This window comes from Triticum dicoccoides, chromosome 2A, assembly GCF_002162155.2.
Source record: "Triticum dicoccoides isolate Atlit2015 ecotype Zavitan chromosome 2A, WEW_v2.0, whole genome shotgun sequence".
Taxonomy (NCBI): Eukaryota; Viridiplantae; Streptophyta; class Magnoliopsida; order Poales; family Poaceae; genus Triticum; species Triticum dicoccoides.
Window position 1 is genome coordinate 453,937,531 of NC_041382.1, and position 24,478 is coordinate 453,962,008.

The window sequence follows — 24,478 nt, forward strand, 5'->3', positions numbered from 1 at the left end:
GCAAGAAGAACACCTCCCCGGGCCGACGTAGCACTTCCCCTCAGGCACACGAGCCGTGTATGTCAGATATCCTGGATCCTTTTAGGCTAGTAGGCTTTTCTCAGTCGACAGCACATGGTCGTGCAGTCTCCTGAGATCCCCTGATAGTGCCTCCAGCGGTTTCGACGGTAGCATCGGCTCGCCCGTGAGATGGAACATGGCCGCACCTTTCACGGGTACATGCTCTTCAAAATGCATCGTCTGGATGCTTTGTGCTCTGGCTTGTTTGGAGGCAGTTATCTTCCCCGATCTCTTCCTCTCCTTTTGCTTGGGCACACCTTCCAGACCCTTCCTTAACCCCTGCCCCAGGGTTCCCAGGCTAAGCACTGTATGACCCCCGACTAGTTGAGCCTGTGTTGAGGCGACATCTTCAGGCGTGTCCTGTGAGGAATTCATGAAGAGAGACTTTTTGCAATCCTTCCAACGACCTTCCTGCCCGGGCATATCATCCATATACTCATTAGCATGCTGATAGCCTGATTCATCATATGGTTGGCTCATCATTTCTATGTCACAGTCATATGCGTTTGTATTGAGGAAACCCATAGGGTCGACCTCCGTCTCATCATCCATTATCTGTTCTACAGGACTGATTACATGAGCCAGTACTATTGCACCCCCTTCATCACGTCATCCACCGCTCTCACTCGGCACTACAGGAGCTGGTAATTGCGTAGGCGGGGTGGTGGTCTCCGCACATGCTTGTTGATGTGTGGTTATTGGTGTGCTCTCGGCTGGCTCCAGACAAATAAGATTCTTCGGCCATAGCAGCACCCAACCCTTGCAGTTTCCAATCCGTTTTTGGGTCTCGTCGTCCTCTCCCATGGGGTATACCGGAGGAGGCAAATGCTCGTGCCCCGATTTCACATTGGATAAGCTAACCCTGAAGTGCCTAGCGGGGATCGGTTGGTTGTGGAACGTGGGTTGCATGGGGTTCATTATCATCCCCTTTCCCACGTCCACCTTTTGGCCTTTGATCAAGTAGAGTATGGTGCACGGGGTTTCTTCGCCCTGCAAACACATATGTCTGTGGCATAAAACATCCGAAAGGCAACGAAAATGGAATATTATATATATATATATGTTGGTGCGACATGTAATTACCGTGACGGCATCAGCTCAGCCAAAGACGAAGGCCCACCTAGCGCGCCAGAGCCTGAGGACGGGCTGCTATGAGCGGGAGCGACCGCGAGAGGAGGCCCGGTTGCGTGAGAAAGTGATGGTACAGTGTTGTTGTTGTTCATGGAGTTGCTCCCGATGAAACTAGGCATCGGGAAATCATGTACCGTCTTGTCTGGATTTTCCTTCGTCCACTTGATGATAGCTGGAACCAAGTTAGTAGCAAAATCATTTCTGCATGCAGTTACAGCTGCATTGACTGCCTGCTGTAGCAACTCATTTTTCTCCTCGGTTGTTTTTTCCGCATCCTCAGCTGCTTTTTTCTCGACCGCAAGCTTCACCTTTGCGTCGATGTCCTCCTGACTAAACTTCTTTTTCTGCTTCTTGGCCTCCGGGCCCTCATTGTAAAACACCTTCACGTGGCGCCGTCTCCAGCGCCGTGCACACGACCATATTGCGGCTGCTGTCCCAAAGGGAGTCCCTTAAGTTCGTTCAAGGCCCGGTTGAGAGGGGTGTCCCACTTGGGCCTCGTCAGAGAAGTAGGGCTTTCGGCTACAAGCTGGTGATGCTTCTCCAGTAGTCTAATCAATTTCCTCGTGATCTGGTCTATGTAAAAAAACCTTTTTCTCCTTGTCCCACTTGTCGCGGTCCCTGATGAAGTCACGCTCCAAGGGGTTGGTGAACTTCGCGAAGGGGTCTGGGAGACCCGCGGCTTCACGTTCCGCGTCCTCCTTATCCCATATGGGCCTTTTACCAAGGTAGCCATGACTTTCGAGGCGATGCTTCCCCGTGTTCCTTTACTGAAGGCTCTTGAATTTCGCAGCCTTAGCCTTGGCTGCCTCGCTAGCGCAAGTGTCCTTGAACTTTTCAAACTCCTCTTCCGTAAGTGTCGGATTTTCCTCCAGAATCTTGGACAGGGGTTCGTCAGCCTCCATAGCTCGTTTCACCCTCCCTTTCCAGGACGCCAAATCATTGCTAAACATGCCCATGGCGTGATTGTTAATCTTTTCATCTTCGGATCATCCCACGGTTGTTCTATGTTATCATCCTGGTCGGGGAACTTGAATCTCTTGTGCAACTTCGTTAGGAGCAACTGCGTCAAATGTTCTTTACTCCTTAAGTCATCGTCGTTGATGCTCGCGCATTCCCGTAGGATGCATCCTAATTGGTTCCCATAGCACTTGCGAGGTTCTTCCGGCTCTAATGGCTCAAACTTGCCAGGTGCCATCTTTGTGATCACAAGTCGTCCAATCCCTAGTTTGTTAGGTTTTCGTATCCTCTGCTTCTTATGCTTCCTCTTTTCGGTAGCGGCATCGGCGCCGGTACCTTCCCCGCCGGTATCTTCCCCTCCGGTACCTTCCCCGCCGGTCTCGGCGCCGCCATCGGTGCCGGCGCTGTCGGTGTCGATGTTGACGTCAGTACCATCATCGAGGCCGGCCTGCAAACCTGGCTTAGCAGTCAAATAGTCGAGGTACTCTTGTTCACCCTCATAATCCATCTCGTCTGCATCTTGGTCAGAAGGCCCAGTTTCTTCGTTGGTTGACATGTTTCCTATGATTAAGTGTCCTCGTTTATTTCTAAAAGTATGAATAAATGAGAAATGATATAAAAAAGAAATCTATGTGCCAGCACTCGATATGCCAACTATGTAGCACAAATCATGCCTTTATTCACGGAAAATTTCGGCATGACCTTTGCTAAAAAATGGACATATCGAGCGCCTGAAATTCACCGGAACGGAAATGAATCAACATTCCGGCGTAACATAGGCCACTCGGATCATTTACCAAAATTGAACCAAAACATCACATGTCCAAATGACATGTTCAAATTCCAAACATGACATGTCCAAAACAAGACATATCCACATATCTCATGTCCAGTTCAAATTTGCATACAAATTTAGCCTGCCTAAATTTGCTTTAACAAGGGATGTTGATTTGGACAATTGCTTAAATGCTGCCTTTTCTTTTAACTACAATTGCTTAAGCCTAAATTTCTGTCCTATTTTAAAACCTAGCTAAATTCATAACTAAATAGATAACCTAATTGTAAGTGCATCTAGTGCCCCTTAGTGATTTTGGTGTATTGAAGACTTATAGGTTAAGGGACTAATGTGTTTATGAGTGTACATAGGTCTATAAGTCTATGAGGAGTTTGATATTTACCGAGAAAGTCAACCCCTAAAAATGAAGTTCTTCGTCTGAAGACTTTGGTATTCTGAAGACTTTCTAAAGACTTTGAAAGTGAAGAAATTGGTGTGACCTTGAAGACTTGGTATTCATTCGTGGAACATGAAGCGTGAAGACTTTTGTTTTCGTAGTTTCATTTTATCTTTCTTGAGTCATAGGAAACACCGCACTGTTAAAGGGGGTTGAGGAAATACTAAGGAAAAATTTCCATGTGATGCTCAACTCAAAATCCTACACCTGCCAATCCCTTCGAGTGAAGCCATTGGAAATCTCATACTGTCCAGTCATATTCTTCAGTGACAGAGACGAAGTTCTTCTGGTCTCTGAGGAATTTGTTCTGATAGGAGTTAGGAATTCGCCAGTGCGGATTGCCTACACGGTGAGGAACATGATAGCCCTGAGGATTTTGCTACTCAAAATTTCGACCGTTGTTGTGCTATGCGCCAGCTGTCCCAAAATATCTATCCACCTAACAGTCATATCATTGAAGGGCATTTATGTCTTATCATGTCGGGCTGCTCCCTAGGCTATAAATAGCCGCCCCCTACAACCAGTAGCTGGTTGGCTGCTCCGAGAGAAACTGACACTTGTCATTTAAGAGCAACCCCTCCTCCGAGGACTTTGAGCGAAAATCATCAAGTGAGGAAAAACCCAAACCCAAACACCTACAAACCCCAAGTGATTGAGCATCACTGAAGAGATTGATCCTGCGTGGATCCGACGCTTGTTACCTTTGAAGACTGTGCTTCTTCCAGACGGTTAGGCGTCATGGTCTAGAGCATCCAAGAGGAATTGTGGATAGCCAAGTGACCAAGTTTGTGAAGGTTTGGAAGTCACCTGAAGACTTACCACGAGTGATTGGGCGAGGTCTGTGTGACCTTAGCTCAAGGAGAATGCGGTGAGGACTTGGTGTCCTGAGCTGCGTGCTCAGGACTGGGTGTCGGGGACTATGTGTCCTCGAGTTTAAATACTCAGCCGCTCCAACCAGACGTACAACTGAGACATCAGTTGGAACTGGTCTACCAAATCATTGTCTTCACCAAGCTCACTGGTTCTAATTCCTCAACTCTTTCATTTCCTCATAACTGTGTTGTGTGCTTGTTCATATCTATGTTTTAAGACTTTGACTGAAGACTTTCTCAATTTCCTCAGTTCAATTTCTTCAGTCTGTTTGTCTTCATCCTGTGTTATCTTGTGCTTACGCTTCCTATACTTTGTGCCTTCCTTCATTTCATCATGATGACTATGCTTGTATTCTGTTATGTTTACTTTTGAGTACTCATTCGGCTGCTAGTAGTTCTCCGCTAAGGAATTTCCTCACCGGCAAATTCCTCAGTGAAGAATTTCATAAAAATCGCCTATTCACCCCCCCTCTAGTCGATATAACGCACTTTCAATTGGTATCAGAGCAAGGTACTCCCTTGTTCTGTGTGGTTTTGGTTTAACCGCCTGGAGTTTTAGTTATGTCGACCGCAGGTATGACGAAAGTGACATGCCCCATCTTTGACGATCACGAGTATCCCAAGTGGAAGGCCATGATGAAGAAACGCCTCATGGCGATTAACAGCGAGCTGTGGACCGTCACTGAGATTGGTCTGACCGATCTGTGCAAGAGGGCGGAAGCTGATGACATTCGCAAGTACACTCTTCTCAACCTCACGATGAAGGATGTCATCTGCTCTAGTCTGTCACAAAATCAGTTCAGGAATATCATGCACCTCGATCATGCGAAGCTCATCTGGGACCATCTCTTTGAGGTCTATGAAGGTCATCGAACCTGTCATGATCCTTGGTTTGAGGACTTCAAGGAATCTCTCAAAGAGATGACATTCGAACCAGAATCATCATCTTCTGCATCATGTCTTATGGCAAAAGATGCTGAGGTAACTGAATGCTACCTATCCGAGTCTAGTGATGATGAATCTGGTGATGAATTTGGACCCAGCTATGTCAAACTTGCTTCCCTTGCCACTAAACAACAAAGAGCTTTGGAAAAAGTTCACTATATGCTAAACAAGAGTGATGATATGTTGGGTGAAGAAATGGATCAGTCAAAAACTTTGGCTAAAAGTCTTCAGAGACTTCATACTAAGTATGACACCCTTCAAGATCAACATAACACTCTCTTATCTGATCATGAGAAGCTTTCTTATGAATTTCTTCAAAGAAAGCAAGACCTTGAGAAGCTAAGAGCGAGTTATGAAGATCTTCAGAAGGAGCGCGATTCATTACATGCTCTACAAATCAGCGCTTCTCAGGAAGAATTTGTTCCTCCATGCTTGAAGTGCATTGAACGTGAATCTGCTAATTCTTCACCTGAATGTTCAAATGCTGCTAACGTTTCAAATTCTTCACATGCCTCTGCTATCACTAATTCCTCATCTAAGGACATTGCTTGTATCACTGATGATACAGGGTTGAAGGAATTGTACATGACAGGCATGTACAAAAGCCTCAAAGGGCATCAGACTCTTTGTGATGTGCTTAAAAAGCAGATCCTCAACGGGAACCCTAGGAAAGAGGGTATTGCTTTTGAGAGGAAACTCAATGCTGATGGTACATATTGGAAGCCTGAGCAGTACCCCAAAACTACATGGGTTGCTACAAAGGGACCTCCAGTTGATCCATCTAACTTATTTGGATTTGCTTGTGAATCTCCTCATTCTGATGATGAGTCATTTGACCCCAACTATAAACTGTTCAAAAATCAGAATGGTGAAGTATTTGCTAGATATGTTGGCACTAACTGCAGGAACGGTCCCCCTATGAAGAAAATCTAGATTCCCAAAATATGCCTTGAAAATCTTCAGGTGAATGTCATCATGACACCACCTATGAAGAATAGGAACCCCAGATCAAATTCTTCATATGGACAAAATTCTTCATATGGATCCAAGTCCTCATACGGACCAAACTCTTCACATGGATCATATTCCTCAAAAGGATCAAAGTCCTCATATGAACATCATCGTGCTAACCCATCTGTTTCGCAGGGAAGATCTAAGGATTACGGATATGTGCATTATACTTCAAATCATTATGTCCATAAGTCCTCGAAGAATTTCTCTGCCTACTCTTATGCTTACTCTGACCCCTCTTATGTGAAACGAAATGGACTGGCTTCTATGCCATCCTTCTCATATGGAGCTCGCAGAGTGATGAACTCTTTGCCACCCCTTCAGATGTGGGTGGTGAAGAAAAAGAACTAATCTCTTATGCAGGGTCAGGTCTCCAGACATACGTAATCGTTTGAAGAATTTGCTGGAGACCTGAGCATGCCTGATAGGATGCAGGCTAATCATGAAGAAATGAACTTTCATTTCTCACGTCCTCACACTGCTTTATCTGTTCTTTTGCTTGATGAAATTGATCTGATGAATTGATGTCATATTCTTCACTGATGAAGTATATGAGTTTGTAAGCTGCACTAATTCATTTGGAGGATGATCAACCCAAAGCCACTGAGTGGGTCCTCGGTAGTGGATGTACAAATCACATGACTGGTGACAAGAATCTATTGATGGATGCTCCATTATCTCCGTCGTATATGAAGCATATCATCTTTGCTGACAAAGGCAAAAGTCAGGTATTGGGTCTAGGTAAGGTTACGATCACAAAGGATCGACACATGGACAAAGTCATGCTTGTTGAGTCCTTAGGATACAACCTTATGTCTGTCTCAATGCTTTGTGATCTTGATATGGTTGTTGTCTTTGGCGAATACCGTTGTGTTGTGGTTATGGATGTTAACAATTCCAAAGTCTTCGAAGGCTTTAGGAGAGGAGACCTGTATATTGTTGATTTCTCTACAGGACCACAACCAGCCGTGTGCCTACATGCAAAAGCTTCAGAAGGCTGGCTCTGGCATCGACGGCTTGGTCATGCAGGCATGAGGAATTTGCACACGCTTGCGAAGAAGAAGCATGTCATTGGCATCGAGAATGTCAAATTCCTTAAGGATCACCTATGTAGAGCCTGTGAAGCTGGGAAGATGACAAAGGCCAAGCGTCCAGCGAAGACTATCATGACCACTACTCGCCCATTTGAATTGCTTCACATGGATCTCTTCGGTCTTAATCATTACTCTGCTGTTTCAAATGAAGCATCTCAATATGGCTTTGTTATTGTTGATGATTACTCTCATTATACATGGGTACACCTTGTTACTTACAAACATGAAGTGCAGGAAGTCTTCAAACGATTTTCCTCGAGGGCTTCAACTAACTTTGGTGTGAAGATCAAGCACATCAGAAATGACAATGGCACTGAGTTCAAGAATTCTGGTCTCAATGACTATCTTGATGAACTTGGTATTACTCATGAGTTATCTGCTCCTTATACTCCTCAGCAGAATAGCGTCGTGGAGCGCAAGAACAGGACTCTTGCTGAGATGGCTCGCACTATGCTTGATGAATACAAAACGCCTCGTCGTTTCTGGACCGAGGCACTTGATACTACGTGCCACATCATCAACAGAGTATATCTTCACAAATTCTTCAAGAGACTGCCTATGAACTCCTCACTGATAAGAAACCCAATGTAAGTTATTTCAAAGTCTTCGGTGCTAAATGTTGGATAAGAGATACTCATCACAACTCAAAATTTGCACCGAAAGCACATGAAGGTTTTATGCTTGGTTACGGAAAGGACTCACACCTACAGAGTCTTCAACAACGTTCTTCACAAGGTTGTTGAAACTGTAGATGTGCGGTTCGATGAAACTAATGGCTCACAAAGAGAGCACCTACCTACTGTGATAGATGAACCAGCACTTGAGGAAACTATCAAGTTCAAGGCTACCGAGGATGTCATTCCCACTGAAGAATCTGCTAAAGCGTTCATTCCAGAACATGAAGAACGTCGAGCTAATGCACCTGAAGAAAATACTGAAGAAAATGGTGCTGAAGAGAATGCTGATCAAATTCTTCAGCGGCAACCAGCTCATCCTCACATTGCAAAAGAAGTGCAAGTTGAAAAGATCATCAATGACATCAGAGCGCTAGGTCCTCTCACATGCTCAAAAGCTTCACATTTATCTAACTTTTGTGGGCACTATGCTTTTGTCTCTATTACAGAGCCCACTAAGGTAGATGAAGCATTTCTGGAGCCTGAGTGGATTCAGGCCATGCAAGAAGAATTACATCAGTTCGAGCTCAACAATGTCTGGGAACTGGTCAAACGCCTAGATCCTCGCAAGCACAATATCATTGGCACAAAGTGGATCTACCGCAACAAGTAAGATGAAAATGGCCTTGTGGTGAGGAATAAGGCACGGCTTGTAGCTCAAGGCTACACACCGGTTGAAGGAATTGATTTCGATGAAACTTTTGCACCTGTTGCTAGACTTGAGGCTATTCGCATATTACTTGCTTATGCTAACCATCATGATTTCACTTTATATCAAATGGATGTGAAAAGTGCATTCCTCAATGGTAAGCTTGAGGAAGAAGTATATGTTGCTCAACCCCCAGGTTTTGAAGATCCAAATAATCCTGACAAAGTCTTCAGACTCAACAAGGCCCTCTATGGCCTCAAGTAGGCCCCACGGGCATGGTATGATACCTTGAAGGAATTCCTCATGAAGAAAGGCTTCAAACCCGGTTCACTCGATTCTACTCTTTTCACTAAATCTTATGATGGTGAATTGTTTGTGTGCCAAATATATGGTGATGATATTATGTTTGGTTGTACTGACCAACGTTATAGTGATGAATTTCCCTATATGATGAGTGAAGAATATCAAATGTCTATGATGGGAGAGTTGAAATTCTTCTTAGGTCCTCAAATTCATCAACAACGCAATGGCATATTCATATCTCAGGAGAAATACCTCAAGGATGTACTGAGGAAATTCGGCATGCAAGATTGCAAAGGCGCCAAAATTCCTATGCCCACAAATGGCCATTTGTGCACTGATGAAGATGGTATTGACTTCGATCATAAGGTATACCGCTCCATGATTGGTTCTTTATTGTACTTATGTGCATCTAGGCCAGATATAATGCTTAGTGTTTGCATGTGTGCCCGATTTCAAGCTACACCGAAGGAATCACACCATAAGGCTGTGAAGCATATTCTTCGATATCTAGCTCACACACCAACACTTGGATTATGGTACCCCAAGGGCTCGGTTTTTGATCTCATTGGATATTCTGACTCTGACTATGCTGGTGATCATGTGGACCGCAAGTCAACATCTGGTACATGTCATTTCCTCGGACGATCTTTGGTCTGTTGGTCCTCGAAGAAACTGAACTGCGTATCACTATCTACTGCTGAAACTGAGTACATTGCCGCTGGTTCTTGCTATGCTCAATTGCTATGGATGAAGCAAACTCTCAAGGACTACAGCGTCAACATGAAGAATGTGCCTCTCTTCTGTGACAATGAGAGTGCCATCAAGATTGCTCACAACCCAGTTCAGCACTCGAAGACAAAGCACATTCAGATTCGTCATCATTTTCTTCGTGATCATGTGTTGAAGGGCGACATTTCTATTGAGCATGTGAAGACTGAAGAACAGCTAGCCGATATCTTCACAAGCCCTTGGATGAGAAGAGATTTAGCAAGTTGCGGTGTGAGCTAAATATCCTAGAATCTTCGAATGTTCTTTGAAAAGGACACTCATCCTAACACTTATGCAAAATTGATGACTTAGATGTGCAACACATGAAGAAACGTTTTTCTTCAATCAATGAAGAATAACACTCTTAGTGTGAAGAAATTAACAAATAATTTGATTCTCAGAACCCTACGATAATTGTACACGGTGTCTGAAATCATCATTCTTATATGGTGGGTCACGCCACCACCAAAAGTTGAAATTCCTCAATTGATCATATTCTTCAACTTTGCACTGTCTTCACTGTTTCCGTCGTTTTTCTTCATTGGCTATATATATATAAGTTTATGTCCTCTACAACATTCACTTATTGCTAATTCTTCAAGTTGGTTTTTCTGCTAAGTGAATGTGATCGGACCCTTCCCCTCTATGCTATACTTAACCCAATCTGTTCACAAATTCTTCATGTGCGTTCTATTTGAAACTCGTTCAAAATCTTCACTGTGTCCTTGTCAGCTGAAGAAATTGCGAACGAAATGTTAAAACCTATCTTATCTAAATTTTCGGCTTTGCCGCTCAAACCGTTCCGCATCCCACGATACACTTATCCATTCACCCACGAATGCACACGATCTCCACCTCTCAGTACGTGGGTGACACATGTCAAGCGAATGAGAAGGATCAGGGGCACGTTCATCCAATTTCTTCGGGTGAATAGTTTTTCACCGTGGCTATAAATACCCCTCCTTCCCTTCCTCACTTCTTTTACTCCGCTCGATCTCTCTCCAGCTTGAGCTTCTCAAACCCTAGCGCCGCCGCTACTTCATCGTCGTCGGTGAGGAAGAGCTTCACTGCCTCGACCTCGTCGCCGATGTACTCGCGCCGACCGCGGAAATCTTCACTCCACCGCCGCCGTAGCCGTCTTCCTCCGCCGAGTTAGGGTGTGGAAGATCTACACAGACAAACTTCACCTCTCCTCTTCACTGTTCGTCGTGTTCTTCATCCAGGGTAATTAAAAGTTACTTTTACTGCCCTCATTGATTCGAATGATTATCTACAAAATCTTCAAAGGTGTTTTTCTTCATATCTTCACACACTAAACACCTCACAAGTCATCTGTTCTTGATTCGTTTCTCTAAGCATCATTTTTCTTCAAGATTCCTCAATTGTGTGGATCTTCGATCTATACAACTCTGGAACCTAAGACAAAGAACGCTTAGTGAAATTCTTCAAGACTCATCTGGTCAAATTCCTCAAACTTGTTCTTTTTGAAAAACCTTCTGAGAACGCATATGACCTCTCCAAATTCCTCGCAACTATACTCTATTCACAGGTACTCATGTCAGCTGCTGAATCACTAGGTTCTCATCAACTTAACTCATTTGCAGCGTTCCTCAAAGAAAAGTTGCATACTTCTTCAGAGAATTCAATTGTCCAAATTCCTCAACTGAAGAAAATGGCTGACGGTAAGAAGCCACAGAAAGGAGGAAAGAGGCCTGAGGTCAATACAACGTTTGAGATCCCTGATGAAATATATGCTGGGTATTGCACACCTACTGAGGAAACCAAGGATGAGCGCATGGTGCGCATTCAGAATATAGAGAGGAGATGGGCTAGAGAGTGGAGGGAGTACAGATATGTCACTCCCAAGTACTTGAAGAAATTCGCACTCAATCCTCCATGCCCAAGACCTCCATTGGCACCTGGCCAAATAGCTGATCCCACCAGCCTCAAGCGCGGTGAGGACTATCCTGACGAATGGGCCAAGTGCCAAGCCAAGTTGGCTAAGCAAGCCGGAGAAGCAGTGAGGAAATTCAATGAAGACTCTGCTGCTGCTGCCTCTGCTGAGGCCTCTGCTGTCAAGCCAAAGAAGGCTATGTCAAAGAAGCCTGCGCGCAAGCCAAGTGCTTCACCAACAATGACCTCAAGGCCAAGCTCCTCAGCAATGCCCTCACAGCCAGAATCCTTAAAGCCCTCACGGCCAATTCCTCATGCTGCTCCTGCTCCCTCAAAGTCCTCAGCTCCTCCAAAGTCCTCAGTTGTTCCAATAAAGTCCTCAGCACCTGTGCATCTTGCCTCGTGCCAAAGGACTGCAGGCATGTCCATTGCCTTAGGAGCTTCAGCTAGTTCCTCAGCTGCACCAACTTCCTCAACGGGACCCTCTCTAGTGAAGACTAAGGCCACTGCTAGACGAGGTCCTTGCCCTATTCCTTAGAAGAAGCAAGTCGCCTTCCAAGTGTCATCTGATGAAGACGAAGCTGATGATGATGAACTTGCAGAAATCATCAGAGATAGGCAAGTCAGGGCCGCTAGAGCCAAGGGAACAGATGTGCCACTGCTTTTGGATCCCAAGTTGATCCTCGAATACATTGATGTTTGGCACAAGAACCCAACACTCCCATGCCTGATTTCAAGCTGACTCCTGGTCAAAGTCACATGCTGACTCACTTCATACAAGAAGAGAAATGGAAATTTGAACAGGGGAGGAGAGTGAAGAAAGCGCAGTACAAGAAAGAGCGCTTTCTGAAGCAAAACGTTCTGAAGCTTTCACCTGAAGAACTTGTTGCTCTCCAATCAGAAATCAAGAAACTGAGTGATGAATTTGATCACTATTATGCTGACTGGCTGGGAGCCAAAGTCAGATTTGTAAAGATAACAGAACAGTTCACCTCCAATGTTGCAGCCCCAACGCAACAGGAAATTCCTTAGGCTGAAGCATCTGCTTAGCCTACTGAAGAAAATGCCAGCACCATTGATGACAATCAGGCTGCTGAAGAAAACGTGAGTTCCAGGGCTGATGAGTGCATTCCAGCCGATGAAAAAATTGCCAGGGCACCCACTAGTGGTGCGCATGAAGAAAATGAAGAAAATCAACCAGATTCCTCTGCTCCTCCTGCGCCTACACCAACTCCAATCCTTCCATCTGCATCAGATGTGAAGAAGACCAAGGCTGCGGAGCGTGCAGCAGTGAAGAAAAGGAAAGCATCAGCTGCTTCAGATTCTTCAGCTCCGAAGAAGATGAAGCCTATGATAAGTTCATTTGCTAATCCCATTGATGTTGTTCCCATCTCGACCAGGCCATCAAAGGACCTTGTTCCTTTTGGTGAAGAATATGAGATCCCTAGTGGATCTGATGAAGAAAATCATTCTGCTGCTTCGTCAGAGCAGATTGATGAAGAAATTGAAGTGGATACGATCCCTTCAACACCTATCATCTCCTCACCCATGCCTTAGTTCACAGCTGAAGAGGCTGGCGTTGAAGAAATGGAAGATGAAGATGTGGACGTTGGCTGCTCCACACCAGTAATAAGTGATGAATTCTGGGAAAGTCAGCATCCAAACTCTCCAATGTTCACACCGTTGCAGCAAATACCTCAGTCGCCAGCGCAAACTGTTCAAATGGGTCTGAAGAAACTCGCCCCACTTCATCTGTACATGAGGAAATTCCAGCCACTAGTGCTGAAGAAACTGCTGCTGCTGATCATCTGAAGACGCAGACTACCACTGAAGAGGAACCAGAAATTCCTCAGCCTGAAGAACTTGAGATTGCGATTCCTGAGGTCGTGATGCAACTCAGTGACACTCCTCTGCCCAAGCCAAAGGATCCATTCTCACGCAAGCAAAAGTTCAAGGCTGATGATTTCTTCGGCGAGCATGTATTCTTTGAAGACTACAACCCTTATAACTCTGCTAGCACTAGGAAGAGGCGTTTTTGGACTGCTAGTCAAGCCAATTTCTATTCCTCAGTGCTGTTCAATAAAGAGAAAATCTTCTACCATGAGCATATTCCTCACGTGGATATAGAATCTCTGCCGTGCTTCGCACCAGTCCTTAGTGTTCTTCACGACGCTAGACTATTAAACTTTTGCTCTGACATCTGCGATTGGAATGAAGAACTGATTCTTCAATTTCATGCAACGCTGCACATCACAGGAGATTCTGAAGATGTGAATTCATGGGTGCTGGACTGGATGTCTGAAAACACTCACTACACTGCACCGGCTTCTGAATTGCTTCGTGCCTTACCAGTCAGTCCTCCCCTTGAAGAAGCTCATTGCATCTACAGTGAACCTGAGCTTACAAATCACTACATGCAGGTGCTGATGAAACCTTTGAAGCCAGGTCAAGCACCAAGAACCAAATTCCTCGTAAAGGAATTGCTTTATGTGCCCAGAACTGTCTATCATATTCTTACGAGGACAATGAGTCCTATCAAAGGCCACGACTCATCTGATGAGGAAATTGTTAGCATCATGAAGAATCTGGTATTCAACATCGTTCATGGCATTCCTGTCAATTATCACGATTTCTTCATGAGGACTTTGGCAAATGTTGCACTATCTCCGTCTGAGCTGAAGCCTTATGCACCTTGGATTATGAGATTCCTCAGGACAAGGTCTTCACTCAACTACAAAGCTAATTTTCAGAATCACCTTAGCTACCAGCCCCCCATTGAAGTCCTCAAGTAGACCTATTCCTCAGTTGATGGAAAGGGCAAGGCACCAGCTGTTATAGATGAAGGCATTCGTCCATTGGATGGTCAGTTTCGCAAAGCTGCCTCTTATTCCACCAATGATGACTCTGCCACACATGACTCTGCCAATGCACCCAAGTCTACTCCTCAAGCCACTGCTCCTCGTGTGATGACTGATCGTGAGCTTCTGCTTAGTCTTCACCATAAGGTGGATCGAAATCATAAATGGGTTAAGCGTCAGTTTGGTTCATTTCTTCACAACATGACTGCTACACACAATGCAGTGAAGAAAAACCATTACTACCTCCATGAAGTCTTCGGTCACACCTGGGAAATCCTGTCACATCTGTATGGTGAAGATGATCTGAAGAAAATGGGTCTCAAGGAAGATTTTGACTGGTCTGCACCTCCACCGAAGAAATTCAAGAAGGTCAAGGTTCCTTCTGTGGTGGCCAGCTCATATTCTTCATCGCGCGACACTGATGAAAATGAGGACTGGGAAGACACTACGGTAGGCCCTACTACAACAAACGACCCCAACTACACTGTCGCTCCTTCATCCACTTGATATTCTTCAGGGGTGTTAGTCCTCATATTCGACCCTTTTGGTCATTTGATGACAAAGGGGGAGAATTTTGAGTTAGTCTTCAAGCGGGTATTTCTATATGGGCATATTTTTTTCAAGTTACAACTCTCGTTCTTCTAAGACTTTATTGGATCGAGTTGTAAAATTAAACCCAATGGTGCTCTGATACTTTTGATATGTTTTTCCGCATGCTTATTCCTCATATATGCTAATGCACGCATGTTGAATTACATCAGTCACCATATTTCATCATGCATTTCAAATTCTTCACTATTATATGTCAAATGCGTGTATGAATTACAAGATATAGGGGGAGATCTCCATGATTCAACTCTTCAAGTGTGCATTGCTTCAAAAGCAAATTCCTCACTATGCACATCTTCAGGGGGAGTTCTTCTATATCTTGCAATCAAATTCCTCAATATCAGTATTTACATTTCATATGTTTATCCCCGTTGAAAACTTAACCTATATTGTCATCAATCACCAAAAAGGGGGAGATTGTAAGTGCATCTAGCGCCCCTTAGTAATTTTGGTGTATTGAAGACTTATAGCTTAAGGGACTAATGTGTTTATGAGTGTACATAGGTCTATAAGTCTATGAGGAGTTTGATATTTACAGAGAAAGTCGACCCCTAAAATGAAGTTCTTCGTCTGAAGACTTTGGTATTCTGAAGACTTTCTGAAGACTTTGAAATTGAAGAAATTGGTGTGACCTTGAAGACTTGGTATTCATTTGTGGAACATGAAGCGTGAAGACTTTTGTTTTCGTAGTTTCATTTTCCCTTTCTTGAGTCATAGGAAACACCGTACTGTTAAAGGGGGTCGAGGAAATACTAAGGAAAAATTTCCATGTGATGCTCAACTCAAAATCCTACACCTACCAATCCCTTCGAATGAAGCCATTGGAAATCTCATACAGTCCAGTCATATTCTTCAGTGACAGAGACGAAGTTCTTCTGGTCTCTGAGGAATTTTTCTAACTGAGGAGTTAGGAATTCACCAGTGCGGATTGCCTACACAATGAGGAACATGATATCCCTGAGGATTTTGCTACTCAAAATTCCGACCGTTGCTGTGCTATGCGCCAGCTGTCCCAAAATATCTGTCCACCTAACGGTCATATCATTGAAGGGCATTTATGTCTTATCATGTCGGGCTGCTCCCTAGGCTATAAATAGCCGCCCCCTACAACCACTAGCTGGTTGGCTGCTCCGAGAGAAACCGACACTTGTCATTTAAGAGCAACCCGTCCTCCGAGGACTTTGAGCGAAAATCATCAAGTGAGGAAAAACCCAAACCCAAACACCTACAAACCCCAAGTGATTGAGCATCACTGAAGAGATTGATCCTGCGTGGATCCGACGCTTGTTACCTTTGAAGAATGTGCTTCTTCCAGACGGTTAGGCGTCATGGTCTAGAGCACCCAAGAGGAATTGTGGATCGCCAAGTGACCAAGTTTGTGAAGGTTTGGAAGTCGCCTGAAGACTTACCATGAGTGATTGGGCGAGGTCTGTGTGACCTTAGCTCAAGGAGAATACGATGAGGACTTGGTGTCCTGAGCTACGTGCTCATGACTGGGTGTCCGGGACTGTGTGTCCTTGAGTTTAAATACTTAGCTGCTCCAACCAGATGTACAACTGAGACAGCCTTTGGAACTAGTCTACCAAATCATTGTCTTCACCAAGCTCACTGGTTCTAATTCCTCAACTCTTTCATTTCCTCATAATTGTGTTGTGTGCTTGTTCATGTCTGTGTTTGAAGACTTTGACTGAAGACTTTCTCAATTTCCTCAGTTCAATTTCTTCAGTCTGTTTGTCTTCATCTTGTGCTATCCTGTGCTTACACTTCCTGTACTCTATGCCTGCCTTCATTTCATCATGATGACTATGCTTGTATTCTGTTATGTTTACTTTTGAGTACTCATTCCGCTGCTAGTAGTTCTTCACTAAGGAATTTCCTCACCGGCAAATTCCTCAGTGAAGAATTTCATAAAAATCACCTATTCACCCCCTCTAGTCGATATAACGCACTTTCACTAATTAACCTACTGCCCTAACTAAAACATAAGTAAATTAACCGAAGAACCCTATCTAGCAGAGAGAGGGGGGGTTTACATAGGGTGCAGGGGCGAGGAGGCAGGCCCAACGACGGCCGAGGTTGGGAGGGGAGGAAGCAGAGGAGGGAGGCGAGGGCCGATGGGTCGGGGGCGAGCGCCGGGTCAGGGGCGAGCGTTGGGGCGCGGCGGTGCGATGGGGGAAGAGAGAGTGGGGATTTGGGGGGAAAAGAGGCGGGATGAAGCAGGGAGAGTGAGAATTTTGGGTTAAGTGGACGTAGCAGTAGCGCGTTTAGACAAAACGCGCTGCTACTACCTTCACTAGCTGTAGCAGTTTACATAAAACGCGTTGCTACTACCTTCACTAGCTGTAGCGGTTTTATAAGGAAATCGTTACTGCTAGCTTGACTGTAGCTGTTTTATAAGGAAATCACTACTGCCAGTTTTCCTTTTTCTTTTCCTTTATTTTCTCCCACTTTTATTTCCCGAGAGCAGTGAACGAAGGGAAGGCGATATATATTGCATCATTCGACGGTTAAATATGTATACAAAATAGGAACATATATATTACATCATTTGACAGATAACATACGGTTCCTCAGCGCTGACGTTTTAGTTTTTGAGTCAGCTTCTTTCCCTTCTTGTTCGTCGAAGAATAATTGAGCCCCGCATTGTGACTTTGCCTTTTCCATGGAGTATGATTTTTCTTAGGTAATGTAGTATTGATTCTTCTTTCGACGTATACTTCATCATCATCGTCATCTTCCCTCATTGGGTTGCCGTACTGATCATAGTCTTCCTCGTTGGCGACTCCATCCATTCCAATGATGTTCCTTTTGCCTCTCCTCACGACAACACGACTGGGATTGCATGGGTCGGTTATGAAGAAGCATTGTGTCACGTGCTTAGCATGTACCCATGGCTCGTTTTTGGCGATAGCGTTCACGGTAGCGCTCTTGGCGTCGGGTATAGTCATGGTAGTGAAAATCCGGTTTTCTCTTTCGACATTCTTAGACCATCTGACACGGAACATCATCGTGTTGTGCAGTCCAGAGTAGTCAAGCTCCCAGATCTCCTCGACCCTTCCATAAAATTGTTCAGTTGTGCCGTTGTCACTGCCGGTCATGCATTCCATCGTCACCCCTGAGTTCTGATCATCACTGTCCATATCTTTGGCCTCTGTGTAGAACATGTATCTGTTGATATCATATGCCTGATAGGTTACGAGGTTGGGCGAGGGGCCATGTGCTAAGGCATATATGAGCAATCCGTCCTTAGAGCCCTGCTCCGGGGGATTAGCAATAATATGCTCTTTGAACCAATGCAGGAAAGTGGAGTTGTGCTCTCTAGTAACTTCGGTGTCCGTCCTGCATACCCCCCGATCACGATACTTCTTTGTGATAATTTCTTTGTGCAGTGCCACAAAAGGATCTACCTCGTCTAGGTGTTGTAGCACTACCAAGTTTGCTCTGACAAAGTCGTAGTGTCGATCTGAGTATGCCACATGCAGTTCCCTGCGACCGTTGCAGTGATCTTCTCCTTCGAGCCTCCCATCATGCTTGTTAATGGGTAAACCAACACTAACACCAGGCGGCTGGTCTGCGCCATATAGAAAATTCTCACAGAAAGAGATGCACTCTTGTGTCACATAGCCCTGGATGATGCTTCCATCCGGACGGGACATGTTACGAACGAATCCTTTGATGATCCCATTCATCCTCTCAAACGACATCATGTTGTGCAGGAATGACGGCCCCAGGTCTATTATGTCATCCACAATATGGACACACAGATGCATCATCACGTCAAAGAACGCGGGCGGGAAGTACATCTCAAGCTCATTCAGTATCACAACGATCTCTTCCTATAGCCTTCGGAGCTGCTTCACACTGATCGACTTTCGAGAGATGACGTTGAAAAAGTTGCAGAGACCAATAAGCGTGTCACAGACGTGCTTGTCCATTATCCCTCTAAGGGCAACAGGTAGTATCTGCGTCATCATCACATGACAGTCATGGGACTTCATCCCGCTGAACCTTTTCTTGTCCGTGTCTAGATATCTGTTTATCTTGCCACAGTAACCGGAACTAACTTTGACTCCGGTAAGGCACTTAAAGAATTGATCGATCTTAGCCTGACTTAAGGTGAAGCAAGAAGGGGGGCAATAATCCTCTTTCTTTATTTTCTTGCCCTTCTTCTCCCGTGCCTCTGTCTCCGTCTCTGTCTCGTCTGACATTTTACGGGGCGGCATGTGCAGATCTTCCCTGATTTTCAAATATTGCAAGTCTTTTCTTGCCTTCGGTCCATCCTTGGTCTTATCCGGCATGTTCATCAGTGTCGCGAGCAAGTTCTCAAGGACATTCTTATAGATATGCATTTGATCAAGGCAATGAGGTGTATTGAGTTTGTGCTAGTACTCCAAGTCCCAGAACACAAACCTCGTCTTCCATACCTTCAGCAGCGGCTCTGGCGCCTTTCTCATCGTCTTTCCCGGCGCGGGGCACTCCTTCCAATTTTTCAACAGCTCAACAATTTTGGCACCGCTCCGCTTACGTGGAGGTCCTCGATGCTCAGCGTGACCATTGAATAGATCTCCACGGTTTCTCCACGGGTCGTCCTGTTCAAGCCATCTTCGATGCCCCATGTACACGATTTTCCCAGACCCGCCATCTTTCCTTGACGTTAGCTGCTGAGACGTCGTATCATCCATGCATCGCGTGCATCCGCAATATCCATGGCACACCTGGCCTGCCACATATCCGTAACTGAGATAGTCCTGCACTGTCGTGATCAGCGCGGCTCTCATGTTGAAATACTCGCCTTTGCTGGCGTCCCATGTCTTGGCCGGTGTTTTCCATCTAACTCCTCTTGAAGTAGCCCCAGATACAAATTAATATAATTTCCTGGTTGTTTCGGCCCTTGAATAAGGATGCTGATGTGAATGTACTTCGATTTCATGCACAACCAGGGGGGAGGTTGTACATCCATACAAACACGGGCCATGTGCTATGGTTGGTGTTCTGGTTGCCAAACGGGTTCATGCCATCGGTACACGCGCCGAGCATGATGTTCCTTGCATCACATTCAAAATACCGATAGAAGCTGTTCAACGCTCTCCACTGGCTTCCATCCTTGACGTGTCTCAGCTTTGGATCATCTCCATCGTCGGGCTTCTTCCTCTCCGCGTGCAAGCGCATTAGCTTTGCTTCCTTGGGATCTACAAAATACCTATGGAGACGGGGAGTGATTGGTAAGTACCATACCACTTTCTGGGGACATTTCTTCCCGACCTTCTTGTATCGAGAAGCATTGCACACCGGACAGCTTGTTTTTTCCACGTGCTCCTTTCAATAAATTATGCAATCGTTTATGCATGCATGGTATCTAACGTGTGGCAGATAAAGAGGGCACATGATCTTCTTCGCCTCATCAACACTACTAGGACATAGATTACCCGCAGGAAGAACATCCTTTAGGTACTTGAGATGCTCATCGAGGCTAGTGTCGGTCCGTTTGTTTTTAGCCTTCATCTTTAGGAGTTGGAGCGTGAAACTCAAGCGGGTCACCTCAGGATTGCAACCATCATACAATGGAGTGTTCGAGTCTACAACCAGTTGCTCCAGCTTAGCCTCCTCTCTAGAAGAAGCTCTCTCAGTACTCGTCTCCTTGCAAAGCAATGCTTGAACATGAGGGTCCCGCACGATTGAACTTAGTACCGACGAACTCTGCTACGTGGAGTCCATGTCGTTCTCTCCGCCGCCATGTCCGACCCCTTCTCCGCCGCCATGTCTGGCCCCTTCTCCGCCGCCATGTCCGGCCCCTTCTCCGCCGCCATGTTCGACCTCTTCCCCGCCGCCATTATCGATCATCTCTTCATCTTGCCCCGTGTCATCATTGCTTGCCCCGTCGGCATCCTCAACATCATCATCCTCATCTTCAATTATCCACCAAGTATAGCCATCCATGAAACCAGTCATGAGCAGGTGCGCTTTGACACGACCATCGTCATGGGGGTTGAGCCAAACTATTCCTTTGCATTTTCGACACGGACATAAAACCTCTATCGGGTTATATTCTTTCATGTCCTGCACCACCGACTGCAACCACCTGTCCACCATCGTTCCACTGACCATCGTCAACTCTGCACGGTAATAAAAAACAAATTGATTATAAAAATGCGTGCATGCATCAAAGTCATACAAAAATTCGGCATGACCTTCCATAAAAATAGGACATATATAGATCTAGAGTTTGCCCGGAATTCGCAGAAACGGAAATAAATCGACATTTCGGCAAAACATAGGCAACTCAAAAGCACAATTTGGCATCAACTCATGCCACACACACAATTTCCATAAACATATCACACACACATAAACATATTTCCATTTTGCAAAAGCATGAAATTTTAATCACCTATATCTCGAGATCGAGCACACGGTGGAGATGATGATGTAGGGAGATCAAAAGTGCACAAAGCTCTGCTTGACAAAGATATATCTAGTTAGGGGGAAAATAGGTCACTTAACTAAATACTACATCTACCTACACTAAAAAAATACACTTCCGGGATGATACGTGTTTGTCACAGTAGGTCACTTTTTTTGTCATGCATGTACATCCATGACAAATTTATGACAGAATCAAGATAGTCATACCTGTGCTGTCGTAGAAGTGTTCCATGACATTAACAAAATTATCATCATAGAAGTGTCCACTTCCATGACGATAAATCGCGCGTCATAGAAGTGCTTTCGTCAAGGGTGACCGACACGTGGCATCCACCATAACGAAACGTTGTTAAGCTATCGGGTCGGGTTTTGGATCCGATAACCTGTTAATAGCCCCGACCAATGGGGATTTTCCACGTGTAAAATCATCATTGGCTAGAGGAAACACATGCCGGCTCATCGTCGGGACATATGTCATCCACTCACTAGACAGAAGGCGCCTATGATACGTCGACACGTGGCATGGCCCAACAAGCTTAAATGGGCCGGCCCAACTAAAGGCCCACAAGATTTTGCGAACCATAATGGGCCGGCCCAGCTAAAGGCCCACGAGATTTTGCAGACCATAATGGGCTGGCCCAGCTAAAGGCCCACTGTCGGTGTCAAAACCGGCGGATCTCGGGTAGGGGGTCCCGAACTGTGCGTCTAGGCCGGATGGTAACAGGAGACAGGGAACACTTTGTTTTACCCAGGTTCGGGCCCTCTCGATGGAGGTAATACCCTACTCCTGCTTGATTAATATTGATGATATGGGTAATACAAGAGTAGATCTACCACGAGATCAAGGAGGCTAAACCCTAGAAGCTAGCCTATGGTATGATTGTTGTGTATGGAGTTGATTGCCTACGGGCTACAACCCTCCGGTTTATATAGACACCGGATAGGGTTAGGGTTACACAGAGTCGGTTACAATGGTAGGAGATCTTGAATATCCGCATCGCCAAGCTTTCCTTCCACACCAAGGAAAGTCCCATCCGGACACGGGACGAAGTCTTCAATCTTGTATCTTCATAGTCCAGGAGTACGGCTGAAGGTATAGTCCGGCTACCCGAACACCCCCTAATCCAGGACTCCCTCAGTAGCCCCTGAACCAGGCTTCAATGACAACGAGTCCGGCGTGCAAATTGTCTTCGACATTGCAAGGTGGGTTCGTCCTCCAAGTCCTTCATAGAAGATTGTAAACACCAAGAGTAGTGTCCGGTTCTGCAAAATAAGTTTCCACATATTGCCATAGAGAGAATAATATTAACACAAATCAAATCTGCTGACGTATTCCGCAGTGCGTCATCACACTACGGCCAAGTTCTTTACTCGAATCGTTTTTACATTTCCACCTCAACATGTTTTGCGAGGCAGTTTCCTTGGCACGTCTTGTCGAAGCAGAGATCGTGTGCCCCCCTTTTACGGGATTCTCATCAATACGGACGTGGGTAACCCAATCGTGCCCGTTAGCATGTTTTCTCGATTAAAGGCGACTCCCAGACGGTTACGGGGAGGGCTCCTGGTATTCAACCTCTTATAAAGAGACCAGGGCCTTACTCTTTTCTCCAATCTCAAACGAGTTCGCCCGTCGCCTTGAGTTCCAACACCCTAGGCCCCTGATTCCAGGCGCTTCGGACCTTCGACAATGTCCGGTTCTGACCTTCAAGGCCGATGGATGCCCTCCTCCGTCATGGAGGAGGACGTGCTAAAGTTGAGAGAGGCTAAGTTCTTGACCGCCGAAATTCCGCATAGGTTGCTTGCTCAAAAGCAGGCTATTCCCAGTCCCCAGCCCGGCGAGAGCGTAGTGTTCATGTCTCACTTCCTTCGGGGGTTAGGCTTCACGATGGATCCCTTCGTGAGGGGGTTGCTGTTTTATTACGGGCTGGAATTTCATGACTTAGCTCCGGAATCCATCCTCCACATTTCCTCATTCATCATTGTGTGCGAAGCGTTCCTATGTGTTACTCCTCACTTTGGATTATGGCTCAAGACTTTTGGATTGGAGCCGAAGATGATCGAGGGACGGCACGCAGAGTGCGGAGGCGCTATCATAAGTAAGAATGCTGATGCTCCATGGCCCGAAGGCTCCTTTCAAGAGGAGCTCGGGTTGTGGCAACGAGAATGGTTCTATATCACCGCTCCCAGGAGCGCCAAGTGGGCGGCGCCTCCTGCCTTTCGCTCGGGTCCCCCATCACGGCTAGCGTCATGGGTCAACAAAGAATTAGATTGGGGTTTACCCAAAGACGTGCCCCTGTTACAGGGCCGAATTAAGGATCTCTTGGAAGGAAACCTCAGTTTGGTCAAAGTGACGCAGGTCATGCTGATTCGCTGAATATTGCCCGGCAAACGTCTCCCCCTTCGCCTGTGGGAGTTTAATCCAGAGGGACCGCGAGCTCTCCAGAATTTTATGGGCGCAACGCCCGCGGAGATGTATAGAATGTTCTTCGGATCACAAGAGACATGTCCGGATTTAACCAAGGACGCAGGCCTAAGCTGCAATCGTCCAGATACTCAAGTAAGCAACCCTGTGCCCGGACCTTCTATCCGTATAATTGTCTTAAACTTGCCCCTAAGAGAGCCGTCCTTTTAAACAGGAGTGGATAGCGAAGGCAAAGCAGATCAGGTGTCCGGCTCCCCTTCTTGAAACCAGGCCGGATCCCATGTTGGTCAGGATGCTGGAGATAATGCCTTTGGAGGGGGAGGACAAGGAAGCTATGGCCTCCTCGAAGGAGGTTGCTCCGAAGGGAGGAACCGACAATTCCTCTCCTAAGGGGAAGAAGAGAGCCGCCTCTGACGACCCGAAAACCATGGACTCAAAACGGGGGAGAAAATCCTCGTCAGAGGGTCCGACGCCAGGGAGTTCCTCGGCCGGACTACGCCCTCAAGGGGATCAGCCCTCCAACGAGCCATAAGTCGAGAAAAGATTTTCCTTTTGAGGGATGAGAGAAACCCTTGAT